An 18,446-nucleotide genomic window follows, 5' to 3' on the forward strand; every position below is an offset into this window, starting at 1 on the left:
ATCTTTTTCAGAGTCATTGCTTCCCAGGATACAGTGCCCCCAACCCCCGGGCCGCGGACCGGTACCGGTCCGTGGCCTGTTAGGAACCGGGCCGTGAACCGACCCCTAGCACATCAAGCGGCGTGTCTCCGGCGGGCCCCTGAGCTCCGTCCCACTCAGAGCCGCGTGGTGAGGGGGTGGGGCTGCGAACTCCGGGCTGAGCTCAGCTGCCTTCGCTCGGCGTGGAGCTCCCAGCCCCGCCCCCTCACCACGCGGCTCTGAGAGGTACGGAGCTCAGGCCGCGCCGGAGACATGCTGCAGCTGTCGGGCGAGGCGCTGAGGCTCCGGGTGAGGAGGGAGCCGGGGGTAAGAGGCTGGGGCCAGGGGGGTTGGCTAAGGGGCAGGGAGTCCTGGGGACACTCAGGTCACAGAGAGGGGGCGGAGGTTGGGGGGGCAGTCAGGGGGCAGGGAATGGGGGGGATTGGATTGTGGGTGTTCCGGGGGGGTCTGTCAGGACTCAGCGGGGGGGGGGAATAGGGGTTGGGGCAGTCAGGGGACAGGGAGCAGGGGTGGGGTCCCAGGGTGGTGGGGGTCTCTGGGGGATGGTGAGGGGACAAGGAGCAGGATGGGTCGGGGATTCTGAGGGGGGCGGGCAGTTGCGGGGGCAGGAAGTGGGTGGGGGTCAGATAGGGGGCAGGGCCAGGCTGTTTGGGAGGAACAGCCTTCCCTACCCTAAAGCTCATTCAGCAGTTTGAGGCTTGCAGAAGAGCCAAGCTGTGAGCTTTTCCATTAGGGCTGCCATCCCTTTCCCTTCTCAAATGCCAAATTATAGTCTATATGTAATTTCAGTGCCATAGGGAGATTCATGTCAGGGGAGGGTAGCTTCATTTAAAATTAGCCACTGGGGGGAAGGATCACATGAGAAGAGCAAAATCCTTCCCAACCCTACCAAGGGAGACCCCCCCCTCCCCTGCATTCCCTGAGGCTTCAGAGGGGTTAATTCAGTGGTTCTCAAACTTTTGTCCTGGTGACCCTTTCACATAGCAAACCTCTGATGCGACCCCCCCCTTTTATAAATTGAAAACTCTTTTTTATATATTTAACACTATTATAAATGCTGGAGGCAAAGTGGGGTTTGAGGTGGAGGCTGACAGCTCACGACACCCAGTAATAACCTCGTGACCCCCTGAGGGGTCCTGACCTCCAGTTTGAGAACCCCTGGATTAATTTAGTTTTAGCACCCTGTGTCCATTCACATGCATGTGCTATTTTGAGCATTTCAGTTTTGACAACATAGGCTCATCCCAGATTCTGGAACAAGCTCAAATACTCACTTCGTGGAGTATGTACATAAGCTATAGTAAAGAAAAACCCACAGTAACCGTCTCCAGTTTGTGAGGGACCACATGGAGCCAGTCTCTAGGAAACAGATAAATGCATGACGATTAAGTCCATTAATGGCTATTAGCCAGGATGGGTAAGGAATGGTGTCCCTAGCCTCTGTTTCTCAGAGAGTGGAGATGGATGGCAGGAGCGAGATCACTTGATCGTTACCTGATAGGTTCACTCCCTCTGGGGCACTTGGCATTGGCCATTGTCAGTAGACAGGATACTGGGCAGAATGGCCTTTGGTTTGACCCAGTATGGCTGTTCTTATGTTCTAACCTAAATGAACCCAAAGTTATGGAGACAGATATGAGTCAAGGAAGCCAGCAGAGTATCAGAAACCTGGAAAAATCTCTGCCTGGATGGGCTCAGGTGTTTGGTTACAAGCTGAGGTGGTTCAAAAGTTTGGGATTTTTTTTTAAGCAGAATTTTTTTATTGCTTAAAGAAACAATCAAATACAGCAAGCAGCAAATATTTGGCCACACACTTCTGAAACCTCAAACTATATTCAGGTTTTGGCAGACTAATTTCAGCTTTTCAATTTAAAAAACCACAACAAATTTTGAAGGAAAGCAGACATTGTCCGTGATTTTTTTCTGCTTTTTAAAAAGCCCTAGTTTTCGATCCAGAAAAAGTTTTGATAGAAAATATTTGTCCAACCCTTTTAATGAGCTTTAGTGCCTTTTAGCACTAGCTGATGCTGAGAACCAGTGATACCTTGTAAAGAAGTTTTCTCAAAACTGGGTTTGTGCCAAAATGTGGAAGGTTTATTTTTCCCAGGGGCGCCTGTGGAGGGGAGCAAGTGGGTCAATTTGCCGTGGGCCCCGCAAGGGCCCCCAGGAGAATATAGTATTGCAATTTTTTTATAGAAGGGGCCCCCAAAATTTCTTTGCCCCAGGCCCCCTGAATTCTCTGGGCGGCCCTGCTCCCCGTCGCTCGCATTACTGCCTGAGCTCCGCCTTCTGTCAGATGTTAGATTCTCATAGGAGCGCGAACCCTACTGTAAACTGCGCATGCGATGGAGGGAGTTTTGCACTCCTTATGAGAATCCAATGCCTGATGATCTGAGGTGGAGCTGAGGCCATGATGCTAGCGCTGGGAAGCGACTGCAAAAACAGATTACATTAGCAGAGGTTTCACTGCACAGAGACCATAATAAATCAATCGCTTGCAGACTAATATCAGAACCCTATCAGAGAGTGGCAAGTGACAATTAAGCTGCATCTGGTGGAAGGCTTTATAGTGGCAAGTGAGTTGATGTACTTCAATTGTACAGCTGCATCTGGTGGCAGGCTTTAAGTCAGAATCCGACACTTATATTAGTCCGCACGTGGCCCGCCCATTATTTTATTTACCACTTCTGTCCATGCCTCTCTGTCCCGCACAGTTTTGGTAAGGCCACAAGCTAACCCTCGCCAAAATGAGTAAAAAACAAACGTCGCTGCAAAGCTTCTTTGAAAAGGGGGAAAGACCCAATGATGAGACAGCAGAAGACTCTAAGACGGCCAACAAAAAGAAAGCTGCATTTAAAAGAAAATACCAAGAGTCCTACTTAAATTATGGGTTCATTGCAACAGGTGACTCACATTCTCCATGCCCGCTTTGTATAATATGTGGCGACCGGCTATCCAACGAAGCCATGAAACCTTCAAAACTGCTTCACCACATGGAGACCAAGCACCCTGCATTAAAAGACAAGCCTTTGGAGTTTTTTAAAAGAAAAAAACGTGAACACGAAGAACAGAAGCAATTACTGAAGGCCACCACTTCATCAAATGTGTCTGCACTGAAAGCATCATTCTTAGTGGCTAACCGCATTGCTAAAGCTAAGAAGCCCTTTACTGTTGGTGAAGAGTTGATCCTGCCTGCTGCTAAGGACATTTGTCGTGAACTTTTAGGAGAGGCTGCAGTTCAAAAGGTGGCACGTGTTCCTCTTTCGGCTAGCACCATAACTAGACGAATTGATGAAATAGCAGAGGATATTGAGGCACAATTGTTAGAGAGGGTGAATGAGTCACCGTGGTACGCAATCCAGGTTGACGAGTCTACCGATGTTGACAACAAGGCAACAATGCTTGTTTTTGTGCGATATATTTTTCAGGAGGATGTGCATGAGGATATGTTATGTGCACTTTTGTTGCCAACCAACACCACAGCTGCAGAACTATTCAAGTCTTTGAATGATTACATGTCAGGAAAACTGAATTGGTCATTTTGTGTCTCTATATGCACGGATGGAGCAGCTGCCATGACTGGATGGCTTTCTGGTTTCACTACTCGGGTCAAGGAGGTCGCTTCTGAATGTGAGTCTACACACTGTGTCATCCATAGAGAAATGCTAGCTAGCCGAAAAATGTCATCTGAACTTAACAAAGTTTTGCAGGATGTGATTAAAATTATCAACTACACTAAAGTACATGCCCTTAACTCACGTCTGTTTGCGCAGCTCTGTGAGGAGATGGACGCAGAGCACACACGTCTTCTCTTATACACAGAAGTGAGATGGCTTTCTAACGGTAGATCACTGGCCAGAGTTTTTGAGTTATGAGAGCCGCTCCAGAGATTTCTTTTAGAAAAACAGTCATCACGGGCAGCACATTTCAGTGACACAGAATGGGTCATAAAACTTGCTTACTTGTGTGACATATTCAACCTGCTCAACGAACTCAATCTGTCACTTCAGGGGAGAACGACAACTGTGTTCAAGTCGGCAGATAAAGTGGCTGCATTCAAAGCCAAACTAGAATTATGGGGGCGACGAGTGAACATTGGGATTTTTGACATGTTTCAAACATTAGCAGAGATTTTGAAAGAGACTGAGCCAGGGCCTTCTTTTTCCCAGCTGGTGCATGATCACCTATCTCAGCTTTCAAAAGAGTTTGAGCATTACTTCCCAACCACAAAAGACCCCCGAACTGGGAAGGAATGGATCCGTGACCCATTTGTGAATAAGCCAGGTGACTCGACTTTATCCGTGCTAGAAGAGGATCAACTGCTTGAGATCACAAATGACTGTGGCCTTAAAAGTATGTTTGAGACGACTTCAAATCTCCATACGTTCTGGATTAAAGTCAAGGTGGAATATCCTGAGATTTCCACAAAAGCACTGAAAAGCTTACTTCCATTTTCAACATCCTATCTTTGGCCTGGTCTACACTAGGACTTTAATTCGAATTTAGCAGCGTTAATTCGAACTAACCGCTCAACCGTCCACACCAGGAAGCCATTTAATTCGAACTAGAGGGCTCTTTAGTTCGAATTTGGTACTCCACCCCGGCAGGTGGAGTAACGCTAAATTCGACATGGCTAGCTCGAATTAGGCTAGGTGTGGATGCAAATCGAACTTAGTAGCTCCGGAAGCTATCCCACAGTGCACCACTCTGTTGACGCTCTGGACAGCAGTCCGAGCTTGGATTCTCTGACCAGCCACACAGGAAATGACCCGGGAAAATTTGAATTCATTTTCCTGTCTGGGCACTTTGAATCTGACGTCCTGGCTGGACATCGGGGCGAGCTCCGCAGCACCTGCAATGATGCAGAGCTCTCCAGCAGAGGAGTTCATGTTATCTGTGAATAGAAAGAGGGACCCAGCATAGACTGACTGGGAACTCTTCGATCTGATCGGTGTGTGGGGCGAGGAGTCTGTGCTTTCGGAGCTGCGCTCCAAAACAGGGAATGCGAAGACCTACGAGAAGGTCTCCAAAGCCATGAGAGACAGAGGATACAGGCGGGATGCAACGCAGCGCTGCGTGAAAATCAAGGACCCCAGACAAGGCTACCAAAAAATCAAAGCGGCAAACGGACGCTACGGAGCCTGCCACCACTGCCCCACCAGTGACCGTGGACTCTGTCGATGGGACAGTGTCGACGGCCAGTTCCTCGGTGATGTTCGCGGACGGGGAAGATGAGGAAGGGTTTGTGGAGGACGAGGCAGGCGAGAGCGCTTACAACGCTGGTTTCCCCGACAGCCAGGATCTATTCATCACCGTCACAGAGATCCCCCAACAACCCTCCCCGGCCATTAACCCGGACCCTGAATCAGGGGAAGGAGCAGTCGGTAAGTGCTGTAACCATGTTAACTTTTATTCTTAATATAACAGGAATCTTAACTGTGTGAAAAGGAGGTCTCTCTAGATATGGGGATAGAACAGAAATCATCCTTGGAGATCTCCACGAAGCTCTCCTTGCGTTAATCGAAAAGCATCAGCAGGAGGTTCCTGGGGAGAGCTGCCTTATTGGGTGCTCCGTGGTAGCACAGTTTTCTGCGCAAGGCTTTCATGAGGAACTCAGGGAGCACTGCCTCCCCGAGCATGGCTGCATCGGGCCCTGGTTCGTGCTAGCTTTCACACAGCATGCGCTCTCTATCTCCTTCAGTGACCCTCCTCAGGGTGATCTCGCTCGGAGACTCCTGCATCTAATTAGGGTAATTACTGTAATTTTACGCCTGGTCCAAAGTATTTTTAAGAAATCTACGGACAGACGGCATAGCACAGACTCAGCACGCAGCTGCGTGACGAGCGTAACGGAAAGCCAAAGAATATAATGGACGCTCATGGAGGGAGGGGGGAATGAGGACGCAAGGTATCCCACAGTTCCTGCTGTCTCCGAAAAGTATTTGCATTCTTGGATGAGCTCCAAATGCTTCTAGGGTCAAACACAGTGTCTGCGGTGGGTCAGGGCATAGTTCGGCAATTTGCGCACACACCCCACCCACCACCAGAAGTGAAAACAATCCTCTGTTGACTCTTTTACATGTCACCCTATCTTTACTGAATGCTGCAGATAGACGCGATGGTGCAGCACTCAACACCAACATCCTTGCTCCCCCCACGCTATGGATGGCTGATGGTACAAAAAGATGGAAATCCGTCCTCATCATCAGCCTATTGGCACATGGGGCAGTGCAAAAGGGCTGGTAACCATGCCGACTAGCATCAGTAAGGTCGATCAAGGGCGCCTGTCCCTAATTTTTGATGGCAGATGGTGCAATATGGCTGGTAACCGTCCTCATCATTGCAACAGGGGGCTGAGCTCCATCAGCCCCCACCCTTCATTGTAAATAAAAGATTCAATTGCCCCTGGACTAGCAGAGGGATGATGGGCTCCTTCATCCACACTCCTTAATGTCCTGCCTGGACTATCATTGCAGCTGGAGGCTTCCTTCCACTCATTTCTCACAAACAAGTCACTTTGTCTTATTCCTGCATTCTTTATTACTTCATCACACAAGTGGGGGGACAATGGTATGGTAGCCCAGGAAGGCTGGGGTAAGAACGGAATGAACAGGTGTTGTTGTTGCAGGAGCACCCCCTGTGAATAGCATACAGCTCATAATTTATGCAGGATCGGACACAGAGCAGCTGTGCTCTCTGGTTCTATGATACAGTGGTTCTCCAGTACACTTGCCCATAATCTAGGCAGGACTGATTCTATTTTTAAATACCAAAAAGGAGGGATTGACTCAGGGAGTCATTCCCAATTTTTGCTTTTGCGCCCCTGGCTGCTTGGCCAGGGGCACTTATGACAGCACCAAATGGGGCAGTGCAAAAGGACAGGTAACCATGCCCATCTTATTACCAATTTATGGTATGGTAGATGGTACAATATGGCTGGTAACCATCTCTGCTGTCATGTAAAAGCAAAAGCATGCTGCTGTGTAGCGCTGCTGGCCCGCCTCTGTCAGCGGCATCTAGTACACATACGGTGACATACACAAAAGGCAAAACAGTGTCCATGGTTGCCACGCTATGGCGTATGCCAGGGCAAATCTGGGAAAACGGGCTTGAAATGATTGTCTGCCGTTGCTTTCCCGGAGGAAGGAATGACTGGCGACATTTACCCAGAATCCACCGCGAAAATGATTTCTGCCCCAGCAGGCACAGGGGTCTCAACCCAGAATTCACAGAGACAGCCTAGACTCAGTTAATTGTTCGCAAAAATGTATCTTTGCAAGGAATTCACTCCCTGTTTCCCATCTCACAGCTTCCACTGTCTCCAGACCTGCCACAGCATCCCCCTCGCAGAGGCTGGCAAAGATTAGGCGGCGAAAGAAAAAGACAAGGGACAAGGTGTTCGAGGAACGTATGGGCTGCTACCTAGCAGAGGCGGACCAGCAGAGCCAGTGGAGGGAGACCGTCTCTCTGTGCCAGCGCTCACACAGCGAACGGGAGGAGAGGTGGCGTGAGGAAGACAAGCAGGCGACTGAAACAATGCTTGGACTAGTGAGGGAGCAAACGGACACGCTCAGGCGCCTTGTGGATGTTCTGCAGGACCGCAGGAGGACAGAGACACCCTGCAGTGTATCTGCAACCGCACTCCCCCGCCACAAAGTCCCATACCCCCCTCACCGAAAATAATCAGGAGGAGGGGCGGCCGGGACGTGAATACTGTCACTGCACCACAGCACAGTGCTCAAGTACCCAAAAGCTCTCATACCCTACATTTGCCGAAGTCCTTCACTTCCAGACTCACAGTAGTCCCAATCCCAGTCCCATCCCCTAACTGTCTACTTAATTAATAAAAATGCTTTGCTGTTAATTAGTTTCCGTTATGTTTTTTCAAAGAAGACTGTGTTTGAATGGGGGGCGTGGGGAAGGGGGTGGTTAATTGCATAGGACAGTCACCTTTCCCAGGGTACAGACACGGGGGCAGGATCAGCAGTGGGTCACACACACGGTGCAGTCAGTAGGCACCCTGGTCGGTTTTTGGAGGTGGTTTCCAGGATCTGTGTGGGCGGGGGAGATGTGACTTTGCAGCGGGGGAGGGCGGTTACAGATCTTATACAGCGGTCCTTGTCCTGGACCGCTGAGTCACGCAGCTGAGGAATCTGTATCCGTCCTCCTCCACCACAAGGTCACATATCCGCCCGCACACAGAATTCCATAAAGAGGGATGGCAGGCTCTGTTGAAAGAAGCATTCCGGCACTGCGGACCGCTCTAGGAGCAGGAGCCTGTCATTCCTTGAGTTTAGAGGCGGTCTTTACATCACCGCACACCCTACCCAGCACAGCCTGCGTCCCAGTTTCAACCCTTTCACGAAAAGTCATGAATAAAGAAACCTTTGTTAAGTAATAATGGTACATGTATTTTATTTTTACACGTGTGCTGGAAGTGGGGGTAACGGGGTGAACGGGGTATGTAACCGAAGAGGAGAGTCAACAGTCAGTGGGTAAAGAAACAGGGGCAGGTTCAGCTTCTCTGTAAAGAAACTGAACAGTCACAGGTCACGCTGCTCGCTGCTATTTGAAGAGTTCCTTGTCGCTGTCCCAGGCGCCTGTATAGGGCTTCATGAGCAAGTGCATTAGCGGGCAGGCTGGGTCCCCGAGGATGACTATAGGCATCTGCACATCCACAACAGTTATTTCGTGGTCCGGGAAGAAACTACCTTCCTGCAGGCGTCTGAGCAGCCCACAGTTCCTGAAAACACACGCATCATGAACCTTGCCCGGCCACCCGACGTTGATGTTTGTAAAACGTCCCCTATGGTCCCCCAGTGCTTGCAGCACCATTGAAAAGTAGCCCAATTTCTCATCAGCTGACTGTGGAAGACGTGGACGATAAAGTGCAAGGAGGAGAAAACGGCGATGATCGCAGCGGGCTCCGTGCTTGCAGTGCTGTGGCATCCGCGCTGTCACTGACCAGAAAAGTGCACGAACAGATTGCCCGCAGGCGCTTTCAAGGAGGGAGGGAGGGAGGTTGTGATTGACGGTTCAATGACGACACTTACCCAAAACCACCCTCGACACATTTCTCCCCCCAGCAGGCATTGGGGGCTCTACCCAGCATTCCAATGGGCAGCGGGGACTGTGGGAACTGTGGGATAGCTTCCCACAGTGCACCGCTTCCAAAGTCGACGCTGGCCCCGTGAATGTGGACTCAGAAATTCAAATTAGTGTATTTAGTATGGATACACAAATTCGACTTCATAAGGTCGAATCCACAAATTCGAACTAAGTTGATTCGAAATAGTCTTGTAGTGTAGACAAGGCCTTTGTGAAGCAGGGTTTTCTGCAGTGACAGCAACCAAAACGAGATTACGGAGTAGACTGGACATAAGCAACACACTTCGGGTGTCACTGTCTCCCATCACCCCCAGATGGGACCGTCTAGTTGCAGGAAAACAAGCTCAGGGCTCCCACTAATTCTGCATTATGGTAAGTTGTATAATTATTTCATTATATATTACAATAATAATAGAAATAAAAGTACAAAAATAAATGTAATGCGCTTGAATCGTCCCAAAACCATCCCACTGGTCTGCGGGAAATTTTTTTTTCTACGAAACCGGTCCCTGGTGCCAAAAAGGTTGGGGACCGCTGCTCTAAATAAGGCCTACATTCCTTGTTCCTAGATGTTTACATTTAGACATATTAAAATGCATATTGTTTGCTGATGCACAGCTTACTAAGCAACCCAGGATGCTTTGTATCAACTACTTGTCCTCTTCAATACTTATCACTCCCCTAATCTTTTCTCATCTGCGAACTTTATCAGTGATGATTTTATGTTTTCTTCCAGGTCATGAATAAAAATGTTAAACAGCCTAGGGCAGAGGTTCTCAAACTGTGGTCCGCAGACCACCAGTGGTCCGCGAGCTCCATTCAGATAGTCTGCGGATAGTTCTCTCCAAGGTGCGCGCCTGGGCAGCTGCACACAGGAGAATAAAGGACAACCTACCTAATTAGTGGCTCCACTAATTAGGTGCCTGGACCCTGGAGAAGATGCACATGTAAGGTGAGGTGGTGGCTTTGGGGGGGATAGGGGGTAGGTGGGAGAGGGCAGTGGGGAATTTGGGACGTGCAGAGTTGCAGCAGCCAGAGAAAGAGGTGACTTTACCCTGCTCCAGGGCTGCGGCTGCCGGGGAGAGATGGCCCTCCTTCCCAGCCTCAGCTCTATGGCAGGGGAGATACCTGCCTCCTTCCCAGCCCCAGCTCTGTGGCAAGGGAGATACCTGCCTCCTTCCCAGCCCCAGCTCTGTGGCAGGGGAGACACCTGCCTCCTTCCCAGCCCCAGGTCGGGGGCTGCCACAGCTGGGGAGAGAGGGCACATTGATTGCATTAGAGAGGTAAGACTACTGATATTGAAATATGAGTTGTGTGCTTTTCCTTATAGAACAAAAAAAATTTAATATTATTAAGGGTGTTTTTTATTTAGAGCTTTTATCCAAAGCGCTTTACAATATTTAGCTAATGGTACAAATAACATTTGGAAAGATCATTAAGTGGTCTGCCGAGACCCTCAGCAATTCTCAAGTGGTCTGTGAAAAAAAAGTTTGAGAACCACTGGCCTAGGGCCAAGAACCTATCCCTGCAGGACCCCTTCAAAAACACACCCATTAGATAATGATTCCCCATTTATTATTACATTTTGAGAACTAGCAATTAGCCAGCCTTTAATCCATGTAATGTGTGCCATGTTAATTTTATAGCTAATTTTTAATTAAGAGTCATGTAGTACTAATTCAAATGTCTTACAGAAATCTAAGTATATTACATCAACACTATTACCTTTATCTACCAAACTTGCAATCTCACCAAAAAAAGATATCAGCTTAGTTTGATGGGATCTATTTTCCATAAACCTATGTTGACTGTCATTATTTTTATTACCCTCCTTTAATTCTTTATTAATCAAGTCCTATATCAGCCATTCCATTGTCTTTACAATTAAACATTCTTCTAGAAGAGGGGAGGGCAAACTACGGCTCACGGACCGCATCTAGCCCATCAGAGCTTTCAATCCAGCCCGCGAGATTGCCAGCCCCCAGCGCAGTGGGGCTAAGCCAGGCTCCCTGCCTGCGCTGGCCCCACGCTGCTTCCAGAAGCAGCCGGCACCATGTCCCTGTGGCCCCTGGGGGAGGGGGAGCAGAGGGCTCCGTGCACCACCCTTGCCTGCAGGCACTGCCTCCCGCAGCTCCCATTGGCCGGGAACAGGGAACCGCCTGCCCTACCCCACCCCCAGGAGCCACTGCCGGACATGCTGGCCACTTCCGGGAATGTCGCCAGGCCAGGGCAGGCAGGGAGCCTACCTTAGCCCCACTGCACGCCGCTGTCACCCTGGAGCTACTCGAGGTAAGCGGCACCAGGCTGGATCCCGCTCCCCAAATCCCTCCTGCACCCCGCACCCCAACTCCCTGCCCTCAGTCCCCTAACCCCCTGCCTTGAGCCCACTGCTGCACTCCTCCTGCACCCCAACCCCTGCCCTGAGCCCTCTCCCGCACTCCACACCCCCTCCTGCACCCTAATCCCCTGCCCTAAGCCCCCTGCTGCATCCTGCACTCCTCCTACACCCCAACCCCTTGCCCTGAGCCCCTTCCTGCACACCGCACCCCCTCCCACACCTCACACTCCCTCCCGCACCCCAACCCCCTGCCCCAGCCCTACATTCAAGGCCCTGCATACAATTTCCACACCCAGAAGTGGCCCTTGGGCCAAAAAGTTTGCCCACCCCTGTTCTAGAAGAATATTAAGGACCCAAACACTTAAGCACTGGTGTAGTGCATGAGAACCAGTAATTGATCATTGTGGCGGGAGAGGAGGAGGGGAGGACAACAACTATAAAACTGGCCTTTCGGCTGGTATTTGTACTGTCCAAGCTGAATGATGTACAAAACATTATGAACAGAATAAATGACAAAAAGGATGTTTTTAAAATGCTTCCAACTTTAATAATTTACAGCAAGCTGTTATTAATAACAAAGTTAAGGAATATTTAATATATGGCTCTGAACTGGACAGTGTTCTTGTAGTAATGTGATATGCTACTTTCTCATGCTATGCAATAGTCAGTTTTTGAACCGGCATTTCAAGCTATGCCACATTTTAGCAGCCAAGAGGAAAATGTAAAGTGCTAATATTTTTTTTTTTACTGGCTAATACACTACTTCATGCTTGTACAGCTCTTTCAGTGTGAAAAGCACTGTAGGTGGGCTATAATTAATATTTTCAACAGATCAATGCTCTCTCCTAAACTACACAGGAACACCACAAGTGCATTCCTTAAAGCCTTTAAAACAGTTATCACAAGGTGTACTAGTATGAGAGGAAATCTGCACAATTACATTATTACATGTTTAATTAGATAAATGTATAGCACAATATTTTTACATTTACTGACAATGGCTTCTTCATAGCCTTCACTCAGATCAAATTTTTGATGAGTGCACTATCAGTAACTGTCAAAACTGGTCCCCAGAAGAGCCTAATTTGGATTCACATCCAGATGTATAATTTGCTGTTTCAGTTGGGGTGCAGATGAGTATGTTTTTAAGAGACATGTTTGCTGCACTGCCTGGCTTAAAGGCAATAGGGAAAGTGATATTTATACCTATCAAGAAAACTTTGAAAACTGTGGGTGCCTGATAGTGTTGCTCTTATAACGCTTGAAGTGCTTTGAAATCCCTGAATGGAAAAGACTATTGAAGTTGAAAGAATTATTTGGAGCAATAAAATCTCAGTTCTCAAATATATGAAGCAAGGGGATGTTCATTGTGGAGTTTTGCTCTTTAACTTGATTAAGTAAGTCTACCACTAGACTAATATTCATATGGGCTGCAAGTTCAATGTCTAAATATGGATTTAGAAGCCTAGATTTAGGCAGGCCTGCCTGAAAATTCAGTCCATTAAGATTGCAACAAGCCAAAAAATCCAGAGTTACAGAAATTCTGTGTTCTTGTTATTGAGGAGGGAAAAAGTTCATATGTGTATGTTATTTAAGGGCAGAATGTCTGCCTTAACTTGGAATTTCCTGTTGGTTTGATTTATAATCCTAATATTGCTTCACTGTAACTTCTGGCCATACCCTATGATGGCCAAACTATTTTTATGCTCTCAACCACAGCTATTTATACTAAGCGCTCATTTCCATCAGGGTACTCATGCAAATATTCAAAGACGTAGTTTGATTTTATGTTGTTACATAAAGGCCACAAAATGTTTTGTTGCTGTACACATACTTTCAATGCTGTAGACAAACAAAAGTTTATTCTTATCCACAAACTTACTTTTTCCCTCCCTTAAACTGTAATAATTTTTTTAAGATGTGCAGCCTCCAGATAGGGAAAGAAGGCTCTGACCCTTAGTTTCCTATGATGTAGGATATGTCTTCACCACCAATGTTTGGAGGGAGGGATAGCTCAGTGGTTTGAGCATTGGCCTACTAAACCCAGGGTTACAAGCTCAATCCTTGAGGGGGCCATTTAGGGAACTAGGGTAAAAATCTCTCTGGGGATTGGTCCTGCTTTGAGCAGGGGGTTGGACTAGATGACCTTTTGAGGTCCCTTCCAACCCTCATCTTCTATGATTCTAAAGCACTGCTGCGGCAGCACTGTAACGTGGCTGTGTAGTCATGGAACCATAAAAAACAAATAAACCCATAAAAAAGCTAAATAAACCCATAAAAAAAACACCCCCATGATGGGAGAAGCTGGTGCACTGTCTACACTGCCACTTGATAGCACTGAAACTTGCATTGCTTGGGGGAGGAGAGGTTTCACACCACTGAGCAAGAAAGTTTCAGCGCTGTAAAGCAGCAGTGTAGACAAGGCTTAAGCAGAGCTCCAAGGTTCAATACTAGCAGGCTTAACAGGGCTAAAAGAAAAAGTGAAAGGAGCTGCTGTTTGTAGCAATTAAACAAGTCTCCAGCAGCCTTTGACCATCAGGGTCTTACTATCACCTGTTTGTTGGAAGAGCAAGCCACCATCAGTTTTCCAACAAATGGACAATGAGACCACTTATTCGGTGTCCAAATATAGACTTAGGAACTTAATTTTAGGCATTCATATTTGAAACATTGTATCTAGTATTTTTTCCCAACAAGTTTAGGAAACAAGTCTTTTATTTCCCACAAATATCAGAAAACTATATAAGCAAAAAGAATATCCCATCTTAAGCATACATACATAAGCAAAATGAGTATTCCACCTTAAACCAGTAAAACTAACCCTCTGGACCTGATTCTGCAAGGTGCTAAGCACCCAAACCCTCATTGACTTCCACAGGAGTTGAAGATGCTTGGCACTGAATGTAATCAGGACTTTTTTCTTTACCTTTCTGTAATAAAAGTGGTAGAACAAAATCTCTTAACAATTATATTTTTAAATCTATACTAAATAAACTCTCATGCCAGAACTACTGGCTACATTTTAGCCACCATGAAAATTTCGCAAATAATGGAAAATGTTAACAATTTTAACTACTAGTGCACAAACACTACTGCGCTAAACCTTGTTTCTTTCAAAGCAAGCTGAAAAAAGTTGAACTTTTACTGAATACTGAACACACAAGAAAGGAACCAAGGAATTTGATCAATCATTCTCCAAGTATGTTAGTGGGAAATCTAGGCTCCTGCATTACTTTGCTTTCATAATATTCTCCAGGAAGCAGCTCCTTGAACAGTGGAAGGCAAATTCCCTGCTGGTGTAACTCCACTAACTTCAGTGGAGTTATTTCAGCAGAAAATTTGGCCCTGGAATTTTTTATTTGAAGTCCAGAAGCTGACCTCACATAAACTGCAATATTTGTTTGTTCCCCACAAGTTTGGCACGCTGGTGTAGTTCTTATAAAACAGCACAAAAATAAAGAATTTGGAAACATTTATGCCAGAGTTGGCAATATGGCAGATAAGCAACTGGTTAACATATTTTAAACTTTGGACCATAATAAAGTTCATCATCATTTAAAATAGGAGAGATTTAAGAATGACATCCTTTGGCAAGTGTAAAGATGAGATAGCCAGAAAGTTCTGCTAAGGGCACCAGTTAGGAGGGCCAGGGGAGGGCAGAAGCCCCCCCTTGAGTTTCATAAAGAAGGTGTGCAAGCTCCCAGGTGGAGCTCTTAACTACAGCACAGCATTAGGGCTAATCTACACTGGTCACGTTGGCTTGTGTAGTTGCGGAAGCACTCCCAGCGCTCTAAAAAACCCACCTCCACGAGGGGCGTAGCTACCAGCGCTGGGAGCACATCTACACTGGTGCTTTACAGAGCTGAAACTTGCTGTGCTAAGGGGGGGTGTTTTTCCACCCCCAAGCGAGGAAGTTGCAGTGCTGTAAATTGCCAGCGTATACAAGTCCTTAGTGTGAAATGTAAGTTCTGCAGAGGAGAGGTGCCCCTGAGGCAGGGAGTCAGTACTGTGTTTAAAAACAGAGACAGGGTGATTAAAGTAAGAAAGGGCTGGTGATTAAGGATATGGAAGTTTAGCCTGTAAAAGAGGCTCAGATATTTAAGTATGACGTGTATAGTTATTGACCACACATGTTATCACATGTTCACTGTGATGTTTACACCTGAGTGGAGGCTCTGATGGCAATAGACGTTTTAGTTGACTCAGGACTAGAAAATTTGACCCTCCAACTTTCTTTCTAAAGGAAGAGCTGCCCAGAGCTCCGGTGCCTGTTTATTTTCCTTTCCCGCCTGCAGTGGCTCTGATGTACCTCAGAAGTCTGTTTTTTTCTCAACTTTAAAATACAGAATTTTCTGGGTGTTTGGTTTTAAATATTCTCCTGTGAGAACTGCAACTCAATCACTATAGTGTTATATTTAAGAGGCTTCTGGAAAGTAACTAGCCGTTAAACAGAAATAAAAGCAGTGTTGCCAACTCTCATGATTTTGTCATGAGTTTCATGATAATTGTTTTCCTTAAAGCCTCAGCTCCTGGAGTCAAGTGGATATGTGATGATTTCAGCCTTCATTCTTAAAGAAAAATGAAGTTTCTAGTCCTCGTGGCTGTGGAGAAAGCTTCAAAATGTGTCCCCAGTGCACACTAAAGGCTCAAAAGCAGAAAGCAAATAAAAAGAGCTCCAAATCTGTTATTTTCACATAATCTCATGATTTTAAAGCCAATCTCATGATTTTTGGTGAGCCTGATTCATGATTTTGGATTGGCAGTACTGTGAAAGTGACTTGAAAATGTCAGTTTCACTCCTGTTTAAGGTTAGTTTCTAGGCTATTATTTGTAGTGAGGTGACACCTCTAGAGCCCCAGGCAGGTGCAGTATAAACTCATGGGGGGTCTTGCCTTAGAAAGATTTTTCCAAAGTTAAATGATCTATTCCAAGTTTGGTGAACTGCAAAAAAAGCGATAGAAAGTAATCTAGATTTTTCTACAATTGTTGTATTCGAGAGTTAGTAACAAGGAATATACATAAAAATTTTAAACCTAACTAATGTAACTTAAGTGACTTGACACAAGATGTGAGAACATGTTAGTATTAGAGCTGAGTGGGTCTAATATTCATTAAATCCTCTTTTTTATATAGGAATTAGATACAGTGCTATCAGCTAATTTCTAAATTATGGGGGGGGGAGGGACCTAGAGCTTTCAGGTCCCTAAGCAGTCCCTAGAATCAGGATTAAAGTTGCCCCCTTCCCCCCCCCCCCAATCTGAAATGGCGCCCCTGAGCTCTGACTTTGGGAACAGCAGCCCTTAGAAAGAAATTCCCTGGCATTTTCCACACAACCAGGGAGGAGGGTAGTAGTTAGTGCGGTTTCTGTTAGTACACAAGCTACACTACACTTCTCAACAGCTACTGGGAGAGTATGCACTTTGCACTTGCTGCAAATTACAATTTTCAACCTTGTGAACAGAAACAAACGACTTGCCTGACTAGCCTGCAAATATTCAGCGAACGCAAGAAGCCTAATCATAATCAACGAGTCCGAGCCAGCAGCGGAAGGGACCCTTCCCACTAGCAGGATCCTAGAGCTTCGCCCCCGACCCCACCGCCTCATTCCCACCCTGGCAAGGGAGTGGGTCCAGTGGGAGGCCCAGGCCTGGGCCAGGCAGTGATGAGCTCAGCTGCCGCGCACACCAGCTCAGCCCTGCCCACAGTCTGTCCCCGGCCCTGCTGGCCACGAAACAAAGTAACTCGCGCTGGAGGTCTCCCGAGTGCCCCAGGGGGCGAGCACTGCAGAGAGCGCCTCAGGCAGCAGCCTGACCTCGCAAGGGGCGGGGGACTGACGGCTCCCACCTCCCCCTGCCCGCTCCGGCTGAAGTCGGACCCGGTGCCAGGCAGCTGCTCCCTGCCTCAAGTCGGAGTCAGCCCGCGGTGCCCCGTGCCCGGCGGGGCGTTGCTGCCCCTGCTGCCCCCTGTTGCGCCAGGACCCCCTTACCCGTGTGCACTGCACGGCGCCCGGGATCGCAGCCTTGGCGCCGGCCGCCGCCCGGGAGGACAGGCTTCTACACTGGCGGAGGGGGAGGAGGGAGTCGGGGCCGGCGCACAATGCAGGAGGCTGGAGCTGCCTCTGCTCACAGCCCTGCTGCAGGGAGGGCCCTAGCGGCTGCAGCCCCACAGGCTGGGCTATGGGACAAGCTCGCAGCTGGGGAATCTGAGCGTGCCCCAGTCTAAGATGGAGCCAGCCTAGGGAGGAAGCAGCAGTGGTTGTAGGCACGCAGCGTTTTTACACATTTAATTACTTGTAAGCAAAGTTGAGTGTCTTTAATCTCTTGGTTTGCACTATGTCTAGAACCCTGTTTAAACAAGGTAAACTTTTACTTAAGCATCCTAAAGGCCAAAAGCCTCTTGGTAACCTAAGAACCTAAATCCGATTTTCAAAAGTGATTTAGTCACTTAAGAGCCAAGATTTCATTGAAAGTCAATCGGACTTAGAGGCCTAAGGCCTGGTCTACACTTAAAAATTAAATCAACCTAGCTGTGTTGCTCAGGGCTGTGAAAAATGTTGCACCCTGAGTGTCATAGTTAGGTCAAGCTAACCCTTACTGGAGACATAGCAACCTGGACAGAAGAATTCCTCCATCATCCTAGGTACCACCGCAGAGAGATAAAAATCCCTCCATCAATGTAGGAAGTATAACTGTGGTGCTAGAGCAGCACAGCTACAGCGCCATACCTGGTGTAGACATACGCTCTGTCTCTTTTGAAGATGGGACACTCCCAAGACACTTAAGTGCCCTCGAAAATGTTATTTTAAGTGTCCAACTTTCTGTCAACGAGACTAGTCACATCTTTAAAGTTAATCATACGCTTAAGAACCTTCCTGAATCAGCCTTAGCTAACATTGGGAGATTAGATGAGGGATGGTGTATGAGCCATAATACATTATCTTAAGTTTGCAATTTTTTGCACC

General features: G+C 47.4%; 1 protein-coding gene across 5 annotated transcripts in view; it reads right to left on the reverse strand.

The window, feature by feature from the left end:
* The window catches only part of STON1 (stonin 1), a 66,116-nt gene extending 48,574 nt beyond the window's left edge, over nt 1-17,542 (reverse strand). For 3 of the 5 annotated variants that reach the window (XM_045009445.1, XM_045009442.1, XM_045009444.1), the window contains exon 1: nt 17,472-17,542. The gene's annotated coding sequence lies outside the window, so the exon portion shown is untranslated. The remainder of the gene's footprint in view (nt 1-17,471) is intronic. The other 2 variants (XM_045009443.1, XM_045009446.1) reach the window with 2 other exon arrangements.
* Nucleotides 17,543-18,446: the final 904 nt, after the last annotated feature.

Source organism: Mauremys mutica, chromosome 3 (assembly GCF_020497125.1).
Source record: "Mauremys mutica isolate MM-2020 ecotype Southern chromosome 3, ASM2049712v1, whole genome shotgun sequence".
Classification (NCBI taxonomy): Eukaryota; Metazoa; Chordata; order Testudines; family Geoemydidae; genus Mauremys; species Mauremys mutica.